Raw genomic sequence first — 16,954 nt, 5'->3', positions numbered from 1 at the left:
AGCTCCTCAGAGTGGGCCTTGTGTCTAGGTGGCCACTGGGACGCTGCACACTCACGTCTCAAGTTTTCAAAAATTTATGAATGCTTTTATTACAAATGTTCATAGTATATACAAACAATTTTTCAGGCCATATAGCCCTTTATCAAGCTAAGAGTAAAAGCATGAAGATCCAGCATAGAATAAAGGTAGAAGTCCTGGAAGAGCTGAGTCAATCAGATGATGCTGGAGAGTTGCGAAGAGGGACCCAAGGTCACTGCTGGTTTCCAGATTCCCCACTATCAAGTGTTTGCAGGTCCCCGTCCCTGTGTACTGCTCGATGTCCACTGGAGGTTGAGTTGAGTGATTGGTGAGGGTGCCCAATTACACAAATTAAAACCTGATCCACTTTTGGTGCTGTTTACCACCACCTCACCCTCAACCACCTAGAACAGGAGGAATGGACACTTGATTGCACCCATTTCCCTGGGTTAATGCCTGTTTTGTAGAAATTATAGAGAGGTTAGCTGCACAGGCTCTCACCCCACCATGAAAATAAGTGATGAAGTCAACTTGGGCCCCTTCTCTGCAGAGGCCCCATAGCAGCCATATGGTCTGCCTCTGTAACGTGGGCCCATTATGTCATTGATTGATATCACTTTGGGCTACTCCTGAGGTCAGCTTTAAGAGTTCCCCTGGTTTTCATCTTTTATTCCCTTTCTGGGAGATCTGCTCTTTGCTGAAGGGAACCTCTTGGGTGTTTCATCAGGAGGAGTCCCAGCGCTATGACAGCTGACCTGGACAGCTCAAAAGGCATCAGGGCTGGTACCAGGAATGGAATCTATGACAGAAATAATAGGTCAAGGTCAAGACAGACATACTTTATGCTACTGTTTAAGGTAAACAAGCAGCATGTCAGGGAAGGCAGCAATCAGATGTAGTTAGAAAACAGGCTGAGATCAGGATAGGCAGAGTTTGGGAAAGCTGGGTATACAAGCTGAGGGTCAAGACAGCAGGGAATCAGGATACAGAACAGCTTTGCTTCCAACACCAGGAACCTTATTAATCAGACACCTTTAGCTGGGGGAACTGCCTTACATAAGCCAGGAAGGGCTGGGATAGACTGGGAATAAAAAACTGGGTAAACATGCTGGCCCTTTAAGAGGAGGACTGAGCCTGCATGCGTACCCCGTGGGTCTGGCGAGGGACAGGAAGAATGATGTGGCACAGTAGATGGGAAGGCATGCAATGCTGGTGACAGGAGGCCATTAGAGCCTCTATGGTATATGCATCTTTGTCAGTAAGGGCTCACATACACACCAAAAGAGGACATGCTGCACTCAGGTGCGAGTGGCCCAGTCAAATCAATGGGCTTTTAGCACCAGGTATTACCTTGGAAAAAATATGCACATAATACGCAGGTGTTGTACGCCCGCGTGAGCGATTAGGCCTGACAACCCTACGTAGGTTGGAAAGCTGCTAAAACCATGTATTGTTGTCAGCCATTAAAAGGTATCTCATCTACAAGGTTACTTGGCTTCTGGGAACAATCCCATTGAGCCCTAGTAAGGGTGCTACATAACATACATTTTCCTGACTCAGGACCTTAGCTGTTGTCCTACCTAACTGGCATTGAGCTTATCTTTGCATTGAAACTTCATTTTTTCCTATTGTTGGTGACTTTTGGCTTTATTTTCGCTGCTGTGCGGTAATTTCCTCCGAGGTTTTCTCGTCTTCATGGCCGGATATATCTTCCCATGTTGGCTCTTAAAAGGAAGTTAGAAATGTGAACACAAAGTGCTGTTTTAAAACAAGGAAGTTTCACTAGAACAAAAAATTGTCCAAACTTTAAAAAGAAAAAAGAATTGAAAAGAATAAATGTTTACTGAAGATTTCACAAGACAACATAAAGCAGAGCATCAGGCTGTGCCGGATAGGATATGGAAGAGGTCTTCACTGAGTTACATCACATCATGTCATGAAATGTTCAGTCATTTGTCAAAAACTCGGGAAAGAAAAAAATAAACACATGTGGTGGACTGAATGCTCCAGACAAGGGTCATGTGACTGAGGGCTAGAGGTGGATGTATGGGTCATCTGATGTGGATAACCCCTTTAAGGTTTTTTTTCCATAGGGCGAAGAATAAAGGGGTTGCCTAGTTGTGAGCTAGTGAGGGCCTATGCTTATGGTAGGTCATGAATAGTAGATTGGTGGGACCTGTCTGCAGACCACGGGGACATCCATTAGCATCAGAATCCTCCGTAGGGAACAGCATGCGATGGGTCACAACGGACGAGCGGCTGTACACGACATCACAGCAGAGAATGCACAGCGGCGCCTGCGATGGTGCTCGGAGCGACGGACTGTAAGTGAGTGGAAGCAAGTGTTGTGGACAGATACATCACAGTTAGAGATGAGCGAGCACCAAAATGCTCGAGTGCTCGTTGCTCAAGTCGAACTTTCCGCAATGCTCGAGAGTTCGTTTCGAGTAACGAACCCCATTGAAGTCAATGGGCGACTCGAGCATTTTTGTATATCGCCGATGCTCGCTAAGGTTTTCATTTGTGAAAATCTGGAAAACCCAAGAAAGTGCTGGAAACGACACAGAAACGGATAGGGCAGGCGAGGGGCTACATGTTGGGCTGCATCTCAAGTTCCCAGGTCCCACTATTAAGCCACAATAGCGGCAAGAGTGCCCCCCCCCTCCAACAATTTTTACTTCTGAAAAGCCCTCATTAGCAATGCATACCTTAGCTAAGCACCACACTACCTCCAACAAAGCACAATCACTGCCTGCATGACACTCCGCTGCCACTTCTCCTGGGTTACATGCTGCCAAACCCCCCCCCCCCACGACCCAGTGTCCACAGCGCACACCAAATTGTCCCTGCCCAGCCTTCAGCTGCCCTCATGCCACACGCTGGCCTCATAGCCACACCACCCTCATGTCTATTTATAAGTGCGTCTGCCATGAGGAGGAACCGCAGGCACACACTGCAGAGGGTTGGCAGGGCCAGGCAGCGACCCTCTTTAAAAGGGGCGGGGCGATAGCCCACAATGCTGTACAGAAGCAATGAGAAATATAATCCTGTGCCACCTCTGTCAGGAGCTGCACACGTGGGCATAGCAATGGGGAACCTATGTGCCACACACTATTCATTCTGTCAAGGTGTCGCATAGCTCAATCCACACTGCAAGGGGAAAGCCGTCAGCGCTCTGCACCCTACCCAAGTCAGTCAGTACCTTTGTGCCAGACAGGTCAAACACCGCGATGGGAACTAAGTTTGCACCAACAGCATAGCTGGGTCCTAGGAAGCCCAAGACATGAACAAAAAAGTGATCTGAGCGGCCAAACATGGTAGACTTGCACTGTGCCCACGACATAGGCCTCGGCCCACAGCTTCAGCAATCCTAGGCAGGAAGCGGCCTTTCACTGCACCCAGGACATAGGCCTCTGCACAAACACTCAGCAATCGCGGGCCTACAGCGGACTCCAATGCTAGCATAGCTGTGCACGTCTCATTAGCGCTGTATTGCTCCTGTAGTTTGTCCCAATGCAGTGCCCCGGATAGCTGTGGTAACGTCAGAAAAAATACAGGTTGGCTTCGGCCCACACTGCATGCCCGAGTCAGACAGGGTTTTTTTATAAATAGTCACAGACAGGTACAACTCCGTGTGGACCGACAGCATGGGTGGATCCCAGGAAGCCACCGGCGTTACATAAATAAATCCCATTGCATTGCCCAGCACAGCTGAGGTAACGTCAGATTAAATGCAGGTGGGCTTCGGCCCACACTGCATGCCCTAGTCTGACCGGGGTTTTTTATAAATAGACACAGGCAGGTACCACTCCCTAATGTGAAGTCCGTGTGGACCCACAGCATGGGTGGCTCCCTGGAACCCACCGGCGGTACATAAATGTATCCCATTGCAGTGCCCTGGACAGCAGAGCTAATGTCAGATTAAATGCAGGTGGGCTTCGGCCCAAACTGCATGCCCCAGTCTGACCGGGGTTTTTTATAAGTATACACAGGCAGGTACAACTCCCCTATGTGAAGTCCCTGTGGACCCACAGCAGGGGTGGCTCCCTGGAACCCACCGGCTGTACATAAATGTATTCCATTGCAGTGCCCAGCACAGCTGAGGTAATGTCAGATAAAATATAGGTAGGCTTCGGCCCACACTGCATGCCCTAGTCAGTCTGGGTTAGTTTTTTTGGGGCCATGTACGTTCAACACCGCGATGGGAACACTTAGTGCAACCCATAGTATACACAGACCCCTGTAATACTCCTGTAGCAAAGGTATAAGCTGACCCCACTAACAGTTATGTTGCAGAAGTCTAGGGCGACCCTATTAACACTTCTGTAGTAATAGTATAGCCGGACCCCTGTAACATTTCAGTAGCTGCAGTATAGGCGGAGCCCAGTATCAGTTACATTTCAGTAGTAACGGTATCACCTGCCCTCTTGGTTGGCCATGGGCAATTTTTCTGTGGTACATTTGTACTGTTGGTACACCAATTTTTCGGGCCCTCGCCTACAATGTAATCCAAGTAATTTTTAGGGGCTTTGCCTGCACTCGTGCTACACCACTGTGTCTGGGGTTGGCCTACACATTTGCTACCGAAATGTAACTCTATTCTGCCTACCTATACTTCTGCCACAGTAATGCTACAGGGGTCTGACTATACTTCAGCAACAGAAGTGTTACTTCGGTCTGCCGATACTTCTGTTCCTGAAATGTTACCTTGGTTGGTGTATACTGTTACTACTGTAATTTTGCTAATACTGGGCTCTGCCCATAATGCTTCAACGGAAATGTTACTGGGGCAGGTCTATACTGCTATAACAGAAATGTAACTAATAGTGGGCTCTGCCCATACTGCTTCTACGTAAATGTTACTGGGGCCTGTCTGAACTGCTACTACTGAAATATTACAAATACTGTGCTCTCCCTATACTGCTGCAACGGAAATGTTAATCTGCTGCTTTGCCCATACTGCTTCAACAGAAATGTTACTGGGGCCTGTCTGTACTGCTACTACTGAAATGTTACTAATACTTTGCTCTGCCCATACTGCTTCTGCGGAAACGTTACCGGGGCCTGTCTGTGCTGCTACTACTGAAATGCTACTAATACTGGGCTCTGCCCATACGGCTTTTACGGAAATGTTACTGGGGCCTGTCTATACTGCTACTACTGTAATGTTGCTAATACTGGTCTCTCCCTATACTGCTTCTACGTAAATGTTACAGGGGTCTGTACCTACTGCTGCCAATGAAATGTTACTGGGGTCTCTCCCTACTGTTAGTACTGAACTGTTACTGGGGTCTGTCTATACTTATACTACTGAAATGTTACAGGGGTCTGTCTATACAGCTGCAAATGAAATGTTACTGGGGTCTGTCCCTACTGTTACTACTGAACTGTTACTGGGGTCTGTCTATACTTATACTACTGAAATGTTACTGGGGTCTGTCTATACTGCTGCAAATGAAATGTTACTGGGGTCTGTCCCTACTGTTACTACTGAACTGTTACTGGGGTCTGTCTATACTTATACTACTGAAATGTTACTGGGGTCTGTCTATACTGCTGCAAATGAAATGTTACTGGGGTCTGTGCCTACTGCTGCCAATGAATTGCTACTGGGGTCTGTCCCTACTGTTGCTACTGAAATGCTACTGGGGTCTGTCCTACTGATGCTACTGAAATGTTACTGGGGCCTGTCTATACTGCTACTACTGAAATGTTACTAATACTGGGCTCTCCCTATACTGCTGCTACGGAAATGTTACTGGGATCTGTCCATACTCTTACCACTGAAATGTTACTAATTCTGGGCTCTGCCTATACTGCTGCTACTGCTATGTTACAGGGTTGTGGAAACGGAGGCTTCCCAAAGACATGATGGCGGTGAGGCCACGCAACTAGGTCCCCAGGCGCGACAATTTTTCTGCAACGGAGTTACTTGGAAAGTGCATATAACCACGGACATGTGGACAGGACATGTACTGCCTCAAAAACATCCCCCTCCTCCTCCAACAATGAAAACATTCTTTGCAAATGCTTTCGCAGTGGTCCGTCTGGCGGCAGTCCAAGAATTTCACCCTAAACGACACAATAGGAAATCCCCCCCGCGCGCCACGGCCCACTTAATCCTGGCCACATTCCGAAAACCAACTAAATAAAACCGCGCTAACAGGTCTGCACTCCACAACTTCATCCTGGCCACATTCCGAAAACTAACTAAATAAAACCGCGCTACTAGGTCCACAGTCGCGACAATTTTCCACCAACGCGGTTACTGGGAAGGTGCATATAACCACGGACACGGGGACAGGACACGTACTGCCTCAAAAACATACTCCTCCTCCAACAATGAAAACATTCTTGGCAAATGGTTTTGCAGTGGTCCGTCTGGCTGCAGTCCAAGAATTTCTCCTTAAACGACACAGGGCAAGGGATAGAGTTGCAGCAGGTACCAACCCTAAATGGAAGCAGGCCAGCTGAGAACCATATACTCCCGGAATGATTTTGGACTGACCGATGTTGAGGCCTTTACTTGTGATCACCTTTGGTAATTCCTAAGAAAGATGTGTGGTAGTAGCCGGAAACTTGGATTGCTATTTGATAACACTTTGAAATGGACAACAGAAAACATAGGAATGAAGCCTTTCAATTTTCCGGAGTGCAGACTTTCAGTACCTTGAGTATCCTTTTCATTGCAATCCAATGCCCCTCTCTTGTCTCAGAAAATACTAGCTTTTCCACATAGGTGTTGTCTATCTGTCTATACTGTTACTACTGAAATCCCACTAATACTGGGCTATGCCTATACTGCGGTTACGGAAATGTTACAGGGGTCTGTCGATACTGTTACTACTGAAATGTAACGGATACTGGGCTCTGCCTATACTGCAGCTACTGAAATGTTACAGGGGTCTGCCGATACTGTTACTACTGAAATGTAACGGATACTGGGCTCTGCCTATACTGCAGCTACTGAAATGTTACAGTTTAACACAGATTAATGTTACATTAATCGCTTAGCGTACTGTGGCTTAATTTTTAACTAGGCCTGGAGGCAGCCCAGTCTAAAAAAAAAATTGGTTCAGGTGGAAGTTTCAATGCTTTAATGAGAATTGAAACAGATAAATATTATTTAGAAAAGTTATATGAGCCTTTTGGCCCACAGAAAAATTGCCCAATCGCGGTGATTACGAGAGGTTTCAGGAGGAGGAGCCGGAGGAGGAGGACAAATATCATACACAGATTGACAAAGGTCTTTAGGTAGCGCTGCTGTCCGCTGGTGGAGAAGAGAAGTCTGGGGAAATCCAGGCTTTGTTCATCTTTATGAGTGTAAGCCTGTCGGCACTGTTAGTTGACAGGTGGGTACACTTATCCGTGATGATTCCCCCAGCTGCACTAAACACCCTCTCTGACAAGATGCTAGCCGCAGGGCAAACCAGACCTCCAGGCCATACAGCGCGAGTTCAGGCCACGTGTCCAGCTTTGACACCCAGTAGTTGTACGGAGCAGAGGCGTCACGGAGGACGGTGGTACGATCTGCTGCGTACTCCCTCACCATCTTCTTACAGTGCTCCCTCCGACTCAGCCTGGACTGGGGAGGTGTGACACAGTCTTGCTGGGGAGCCATAAAGCTGGCAAAGGCCTTGGAGAGTGTGCCCCTGCCTGCGCTGAACATGCTGCCTGATCTCCGCACCTCCCCTGCTACTTGGCCCTTGGAACTGCGCCTTCTGCCACTAGCGCTGTCGGATGGGAATTTTAGCATCAGTTTGTCCACCAGGGCCCTGTGGTATTGCATCACTCTCGAACCCCTTTCCTTTTCGGGAATGAGAGTGGAAAGGTTCTCCTTATACCATGGATCGAGCAGTGTGTACACCTAGTAATCCGTAGTGGCCAGAATGCGTCTAACGCGAGGGTCACGAGAAAGGCATCCTAACATGAAGTCAGCCATGTGTGCCAGGGTAACTGTACGCAACACATGGCTGTCCTCACTAGGAAGATCACTTTGAGGATCCTCCTCCTCCACAGGCCATACACGCTGAATGGATGAGAGGCAAGAAGCATGGGTACCCTCTGCAGTGGGCCCAGCTGTCTCTTCCCCCTCCTCCTCCTCAGGCTCCTCCCCCTCCTCAACGCGCTGAGATATAGACATGAGGGTGCTCTGACTATCCATACTGTCTTCCCCCGCCTCCGACTGCATAGCGTCAGCCTTTATGCTTTGCAGGGAAATTCTCAACAGGCATAGCAGGGGAATGGTGATGCTAATGATTGCAGCATCGCCGCTCAGCATCTGGGTAGACTCCTCAAAGTTTCCAAGGACCTGGCAGATATCTGCCATCCATGCCCACTCCTCTGTAAAGAATTGAGGAGGCTGACTCCCACTTCGCCGCCCATGTTGGAGTTGGTATTCCACTATAGCTCTACGCTGCTCATACAGCCTGGCCAACATGTGGAGCGTAGAGTTCCACTGTGTGGGCACATCGCAAAGCAGTCGGTGCACTGGCAGATTAAAGTGATGTTGCAGGGTCCGCAGGGTGGCAGCGTCCGTGTTGGGCTTGCGGAAATGTGCGCTGACCCAGCGCACCTTGCCGAGGAGGTCTGACAAGTGTGGGTAGCTTTCAGAAAGCGCTGAACCACCAAATTAAAGACGTGGGCCAGGCATGGCACGTGCGTGAGGCTGCCGAGCTGCAGAGCCGCCACCAGGTTACGGCCGTTGTCACACACGACCATGTCCGGTTGGAGGCTCAGCAGTGAAAGCCAGCGGTCGGTCTGCTCTGTCAGACCCTGCAACAGTTCGTAAGCCGTGTGCCTCTGCTCTCCTAAGCTGAGTAGTTTCAGCACGGCCTGCTGACTCTTGCCCACCGCTGTGCTGCCGCGCGACACTGACTGCTGGCGACGTGCTGCTGCTGACACGTCTTGATTGCGAGGTAGAGGTTGCGCTGGAGGAGGAGGAGGGAGGTTTAGTGGAGGTGGCGTACACCGCCACAGATACCAGCACCGATCTGGGGCCTGCAGTTCTGGGGGTGGGTAGGACGTGAGCGGTCCCAGGCTCTGACTCGGTCCCAGCCTCCACTAAATTCACCCAATGTGCCGTCAGGGAGATATAGTGGCCCTGCCCGCCTGTGCTTGTCCACGTGTCCGTGGTTAAGTGGACCTTGCCAGTAACCACGTTGGTGAGGGCGCGTACAATGTTGTGGGAGATGTGGTCGCGCAGGGCTGGGACGGCACACAGTGAAAAATAGTGGCGAATGGGGACAGAGTAGCACGGGCCCGCTGCCATTATGTTTTGGAAAGCCTCCGTTTCCACCAGCCTGTACGGGAGCATCTCCAGGCTGATCAATTTGGCTATGTGCACGTTTAAAGCTTGAGCGTGCGGGTGCGTGGCGGCGTATTTGCGCTTTCGCTCCAACGCTTCTGCTAGCGACAGCTGGACGCTGCGCTGAGAGACATAGCTGGATGGGGCCGAGGACAGCGGAGGTGAGGGTGTGGGTGCAGGCTGGGAGGCGCTCATGCCTGTGTCCTGAGAGGGGGGTTGGATCTGAGTGGCAGGTTGGGGCACAGGGGGAGAGGCAGTGGTGCAACCCGGAGGCGGTGAACGACCTTCGTCCCACCTTGTGGGGTGCTTGGCCATCATATGCCTGCGCATGCTGGTGGTGGTGAGGCTGATAGTGGTGGCTCCCCGGCTGATCTTGGCGCGACAAAGGTTGCACACCACTGTTCGTCGGTCGTCCGCGCTCTCAGTGAAAACTGCCACACCTTTGAGCACCTTGGCCTCTGCACGGTGGCTTGGCACGAGGGGGTGCTTTGGGAATCCCGTGGGGGATTATTCGCTCTGGCCCTGCCTCTACCCCTGGCCACCCCACTGCCTCTTCCAACCTGTCCTGCTGCTGCACTTGCCTCCCCCTCTGAAGCCCTGTCCCCAGTTGGCTTATCAAACCAGGTGGGGTCAGTCAACTCATCATCCAGTGGCTCTTCCTCTGAATCCTCTGTGCGCTCCTCCCTCAGACTTACTCCCCTTACTACTACCTCACTGATAGACAACTGTGTCTCATCGTCATCGTCCTCCTCACCCACCGAAAGCTCTTGAGACAGTTGCCGGAAGGCCCCAGCCTCATCACTCGGACCCCGGGAACTTTCCAAAGGTTGGGCATCGGTTACGACAAACTCCTCAGGTGGGAGAGGAACCATTTTTTCCCAATCAGCGCTGGGGCCCGAAAACAGTTCCTGGGAGTCTGCCTGCTCATCCGAATGTGTCATTTTCATGGAGTGAGAAGGCTGGGAGGAAGGAGCAGCAGCCAGAGGATTCAGAGTTGCAGCAGTGGATGGCATAGAAGACTGGGTGGTCGATAGATTGCTGGATGCACTTTCTGCCATCCACGACAGGACCTGCTCACGCTGCTCAGTTTGTACTAAAGGTCTACGACGTGGACCCGTAAATTGTGATATGAAGCTGGGGACCCCAGAAACTTTCCTCTCTCCTACTCCCGCAGCAGCCGGCTGTGAATCACCTGGACCAGGAACTCGGCCTATACCCACACCCTCACTTGGGCCTCCGCGTCCTCGCCCGCGTCCACGTCCTCTAGCCCTACCCCTACCCCTCAGCATGGTGGATTACGAATAGAGCAGACACAGAGTGGTGTAAAAATGTTTCAATTCTTATTGGCGTGCTGTTGGAGTGAGACAGCGCTTTTGTAACGCAAACTGTCGGCAGGAAAAAAAATAATTCAGAAGACTGCAAGCACGCCGAGCTGTGCAATATGCAATACTGATACTCCTGAGCTCACACCAGCCACGCAGTGAAATGCAGAGAGTCACAGCTAGCCGTAAGGATTGTCTGTTTTTTTTTGGTAACTTTTGTGCAATGCAATGCAGGCTATATTGCGCCAATGTGAGTTTCCCTGTACGGGGGTCTGTCACCGTGCGTGCAATTTACAGCAGACACACAGCGGTGTAAAAAATATTTGAATTCTTATTGGCCTGCAGTTGGAGTGAGACAGCGCAAACTACAGCCAGGAAAAAAATTATTCAGAAGACTGCAAGCAGACCTAGCTGTGCAATAATGAGGTACTACAACTACCAGCAGCCACGGAGTTAAATGCAGACGGTCACAGATAGCCCTAAACAGGTGCTTTTTTGGGGTACTTGTTGACAGGATTGTACACTACCACTGTCCCTGCCTGACCAGTACTGCCCCTATACTCTGTATAATTGGCTGCAGACTGAGAGCGCAATAGTCTGCACAGCCCAAGATGAAAGAAAAAATTTGGTGCAGAGCTGCTCCTAGCAGCAACAACTGAAATTCACACGGTCTGCCACCTCTGGCCACTGGACAGAGTTTTGTCCTGGGACCAGAAGGTCGCTGTGAACAGGCTCTTGCAGTTGTGCACCTCAGTACTCTCCACAGTCTGGGCTCTGCCATATTGGGCCCTGCTATATTCTATTTCCCGGGAACCCTTTTAAAACGTATTAGAAAATGCAATGAAAGTGGCAAAACAGATTTTGTAATCATCGTTCACCTCAAGTTGACAGCGAACACCCCAACTGTAAGCCTGGATGATTCCACGCCCTCACCGTTATTTACTCCGGTCTTACAGTCAGCAGATAAGAAGCCGCAGCGGTCGCTGACTACGTTGCTATTATTATCTGGGTGTATTAGCTGTCCACAGTAAAAGCCGCACAGTAAATAATGCCTCGCAGGTCATTCCAGGCGATGGATTCGATAACTTACTACTCGATGGCAAGAAATTAATTAAAGGGGAAGTCCCCACATTGTATACACGTCCTGCACGCAGCATGTCCGGAGAACTGCATAAACGGACACAATATAAACACAGCTGCGTCCTCAGCCTCGGGGGCCCCAGATCTGAGTTGATCTTCTGATGTCTTTGCTGCAAAAACTCTTAACACTTGCCTAGGGTTAAGCATCCTGCTTGTTAAGAGTGAACTTCCCCTTTAAGAGTAAACTTTCCCTTGAAGAAAATCAGAGTTCTAACATTGAACAGACTTTACACTGCAGAATTATAGTCACAGAATGGGATGTGAGATCTTGAACCTCTGAGGACCATTTCACGTGGCTGTATTATTGGGCCGTGTGACGTGCGTGTAATTCCTCGGACACCACATGGCGCCACTATAACCACGAGGTAGAGTGCATGCTCTGCTCTCATCGGACATGGAATGTGCGTAACCCATGCAGATCAGACAGCACAAAGCGTCAATGTGCTGTCCGATCCGCGTTCAGACTAAATTTGCATATGACCATGTGACTCCAACCTAAACAGGTTTCATCATTAGATCGGGCTCTGGTATTTGCAAAAGCTAATATATAGTATTCCACATTGCTGCACAAAACAAAAACATGAAATTTAAAGGGAGCATGATCCAAAAATGTGTAGTTGCGTCCTGATGATGTCATCAGTCCAGTCTTGATATCTTTGCTTAAAGGGGTTCTGTCATAAAAAAAAATAAAAAAATCAACCAAACTACTAACGACCACTTATCCATTAGTATGTAAGTATGTGAGTGAGTGATTCTCATGCTCTGCCCCTGGTGATGTCATAGCTCCACCCCTAGTGCAGTCATAGTTCCGCCCCTGATGCTGTCATAGCTGGTCCTAACACACTGAGAATATAACTAAGCCGTTATAATGTCAGACACAACTCAAAAGTCCTGACAGGAGACACCGACCTATCATCACCACAGATCAGCGGTCCTGACAGGTGACACCGACCTACTGCCATCACAGATCAGAAGACCTGCAGAAGACACCGACCTACCGCAGCCACAGATCAGCAGACCTGACAGGAGACACCGACCTACCGCCAGCACACACCAGTGGTCCTGACAGGAGACACTGACCTACCGCTGCGACATATTAGCGGTCCTGACAGGAGACACTGACCTACCGCCACCACAGATCAGAAGACCTGCAGGAGACACCGACCTACCACCACCAATCAGCAGACCTGACAGGAGACACTGAACTACCGCCACCACAGATCAGCGGACCTGACAGGAGACACAGACCTACTGCCACCACAGATCAGCGGACCTGACAGGAGACACCGACCTACCAACACCACAGATCAGCAAACCTGACAGGAGACACCGACCTACCAACACCACAGATCAGCAAACCTGACAGGAGACACCGACCTACCGCCTGCACACATCAGTGGTCCTGATAGGAGACACTGACCTACCGCTGCCACATATCAGCGGTCCTGACAGGAGACACCGACCTACCGCCACCACAGATCAGAAGACCTGCAGGAGACACCGACCTACCACCACCAATCAGCAGACCTGACAGGAGACACTGAACTACCGCCACCACAGATCAGCGGACCTGACAGGAGACACAGACCTACTGCCACCACAGATCAGCAAACCTGACAGGAGACACCGACCTACCAACACCACAGATCAGCAAACCTGACAGGAGACACCGACCTACCAACACCACAGATCAGCAAACCTGACAGGAGACACCGACCTACCAACACCACAGATCAGCAAACCTGACAGGAGACACCGACCTACCAACACCACAGATCAGCAAACCTGACAGGAGACACCGACCTACCGCCTGCACACATCAGTGGTCCTGACAGGAGACACCGACGTACCGCCACCACAGATCAGCAGACCAGACAGGAAACACCGACCTACTGCCACCACAGATCAGCAGACCAGACAGGAAACACCGACCTACTGCCACCACAGATCAGCAGACCAGACAGGAAACACCGACCTACCGCCACCACAGATCAGCAGACCAGACAGGAGACACCAACCTACCGCCAGCACACATCAGTGGTCCTGACAGGAGACACCGACTACCCGCCACCACAGATCAGCAGTCCTGATAGGAGACACCGACCTACCACCACCACAAATCAGCGGACCTGACTGGAGACACTGACCTCCCGCCACCACAGATCAGCTGTCCTGAGAGGAGACACCGACCTACCACCACCACAGATCAGCGGTCCTGACTGGAGACACTGACCTACCGCCACCACAGATCAGCAGACCTGACAGGAGACACTGACCTACCGCCACCACAGATCAGCAGACCTGACAGGAGACACCGACCTACCGCCACCACAGAGATCTGGCAGGCTGAAGGACCTGCAGTGATGTCACTGCTGTGGGAGGAGCCATGCTGGAGTTTGTATACTGGATAAGCCAACAGAAACTACCAGGACCTGTAATGCTGACACCGTCATGTGATTACCAGTGTGGGTAAAGTCAGGGATCATATGACCAGGGGCTGATCACTGTATCCAGGAGCTGTGTGTGTCATGTGTGCAGTCAGCATAAATGTAGTTGAACTGGATGTATGTCATGTAGCAGAGCTGTGTTTGTGATGTGCATGTCATGTAGAAGAGCTGAGTGTTACGATCGTGTGGGCAACCTAAGCACGGGAGCCCACACGATCGCACCCAAAAATGGGAGATGTAATCGATGCACACCGATAGCACCAGGGTCACACAGGATTCACACAGGTTTCAAGCAACTGACCCTGTCTACCGGGAGGATGGCCTGGCCCTACCTAAGCGGGGAACATTGCCCCAATAAGGGCAGCTCAGCGGTCTTCGGAACTCGGCTCTAGCTGATCCTAGGAACCACGCCACAGAACAGAAGGCATACACATGCTACAGGACAGAGACAGAACAGGATACACAGCACACAACATGCAACCACTAGTAACAGATAAGCTGACGTAAATACCAGGTATTGGTTGACATGTTGTACAATATGTGGAAGCTAGCGGGCCACTTCACGGCTCCTGGTTATACCGCTAGTCCCTACACTAACCAGGAGTTCAACAGAACCGGACAGAGTTCACACAGAAAGCTGAAACAGGACAGGACACAGATAGCAGGTCACACAGCAAACTGACAAGAAACTGACAGAATTTAAACGTACAAACGGACATGAACCAGCAAGACAGAAATCACTCAGCAGAGCTTGCAACAGGACAGAACAGAGCACTGGACACACAGCCAGCTGCATCAGGAACAGGACAGAGAACAGGGAACACAGCAAAACAGACTCCACTCAGAACTCACATGTACACACAGCAAGTCTATGTGTCCTCATACGGGGGGGGGGGGGGGGGGGACAGACAGTCAGCTACACAAGCTGACAAAGGGAGTGTCCAGTTACACCAACTGACACCCGGAGTAAGACATAAGATTTCTGGAGGCTGCACCTGAACAGGGGGAAGGAAAAGGGGGCTGCATGTACTGCAGACTAGGACGACAGGTGTCCAGACAATCTTGGGGAAGCAGAGCCACACAATAGACTTAATTGCAAATACAGATCAGAATGGCAACAGGACAGACCATGACTGATAACAAGTTACAGGACAGAGAACTAACATGAATGCTCACCCTAGGGGACCCAGCCAGAGACTGGCAGGAGCTGGGTTATATGGGAGCACAGAACCAGGAGATTGGCTAGCAGGAAGTACCACACCCAGCCAGCTCAATTAACCCTGAGAGTGCTGCTAGGAGTACATAGGACAACAGATCCCAGCAGCACACGTAACACTGAGTTTGCAACATGCGCTTGTCATGTCTGTCAGGTGCATGTCATGTATCAAAGCTGTTTCTGTGCCGTGTATGCCATGTAGCAGAGCTGTGTCTGTCAGGTGCATGGCATGTAGCAGAGCTGCGTCTGTCAAGTGCACAGCATGTAGCAGAGCTGTGTCTGTCAGGCGCATGTCATGTAGCAGAGCTGTGTGTGTGACGTGCATGTAGCAGAGCTGTGTGTGTGACGTGCATGTAGCAGAGCTGTGTGGTGCATTGCGCCTCCAGAAACACTGGTACTATAATTTTCTAATAATTACTGGTATTCACCTATTCCTCCCCCATCAGTCTTCTTACCGGATCTTCTCCTCCCCTCTCTTCTCTTGGCTCCTCCAGCCCCTCGGGTCACCTCACCTCCTACCGGCCGGATCCTCTACTTCCTGTTATATAACATGCATTCTTGGCATTCTCCTTCTGGCAGGTCGGTGTACCCAGTCACTGGTGACGAAGCATTCACTGCCTAGTAGGGAATGCCGTATCCTATGCCGAGCTATTACCGGGACTGCGCATGCGCTATGCCTCTCGGCAATAGTATATTACCACTCGCGGTGGCACAGCACGCATGCACAGTCCCGGGAATAGCTCAGCATAGGATTCGTCATTCCCTACTAGGCAGTGAACACTCCGTCACCAGTGACCGGTACACCGACCTGCAGGGAGCAGAATACCAAGAATGGACGTTATGTAACAGGAAGTAGAGGTCGGTCGAAGGCGAGAAGATTAGCGGGGGAGGAATAGGTAGACAGAATGACAGAACCCCTTTAAGTTATTATTTAACCTTTTAGTGACAAGGTCCATTTTGGACTCAAGGATGCAGCAATTTTTTTGTTGATTTCCATCTCCGCTTTTCAGGAGCCATAACTGTTTTGGCCGCCACGGCTGTATGAGGGATGTTTTTTGCGTGTGGAGCTGTAGTTTTTATCGCTACTTTTTTTGCATACATATAATGTATTGTAGAACCCCAATTACATTTTTTGGGAGGCCGAGGGAAAAATCATTAATTCTGCCAGTATTAATCATGCAGCATAAATTACATGAAAAATTATTTCCGTGTGTCATTATGATAACGATAATACAAAAACTGTATGTTTTTAAAGGTTTTTCCACTTTGGACAATGAAACCCTTTTTTAATTTTTTTTTTATTCACATCGCTGCATTCAAAGTCCCATGACTTTTTTTATTCTTCCATGGACGGAGCTCTGTGGGGGCTGTATGTTTGCATGGCAAGCAGTAGTTTCTATTGGTACTATTTTGGGTACAGATGGCTTTGATCACTTTTATTGCATTTTTTGGAAGGTGAAATGAACATAAAAAGCATTTGGGGTGTTTTTTTTCTTTTTGTTTT

The 16,954-nt window shown here is 49.9% G+C and overlaps 1 long non-coding RNA gene across 1 annotated transcript in view; it reads right to left on the bottom strand.

Moving 5' to 3' along the window:
- Window positions 1–658: 658 nt before the first annotated feature.
- LOC136578890 (uncharacterized) overlaps window positions 659–16,954 on the bottom strand; it is a 57,834-nt gene continuing 41,538 nt past the window's right edge. The window contains exons 2-3 of the long non-coding RNA XR_010786681.1: window positions 1,599–1,742; window positions 659–817 (exon numbers count right to left, since the gene is read on the bottom strand). This is a non-coding gene — a long non-coding RNA (uncharacterized lncRNA). The remainder of the gene's footprint in view (window positions 818–1,598; window positions 1,743–16,954) is intronic.

This window comes from Eleutherodactylus coqui, chromosome 9 (assembly GCF_035609145.1).
Source record: "Eleutherodactylus coqui strain aEleCoq1 chromosome 9, aEleCoq1.hap1, whole genome shotgun sequence".
NCBI lineage: Eukaryota > Metazoa > Chordata > Amphibia > Anura > Eleutherodactylidae > Eleutherodactylus > Eleutherodactylus coqui.
The sequence above is the reverse complement of the archived record's forward strand: the minus strand, read 5'-3'. Positions and strand labels throughout refer to the sequence as shown.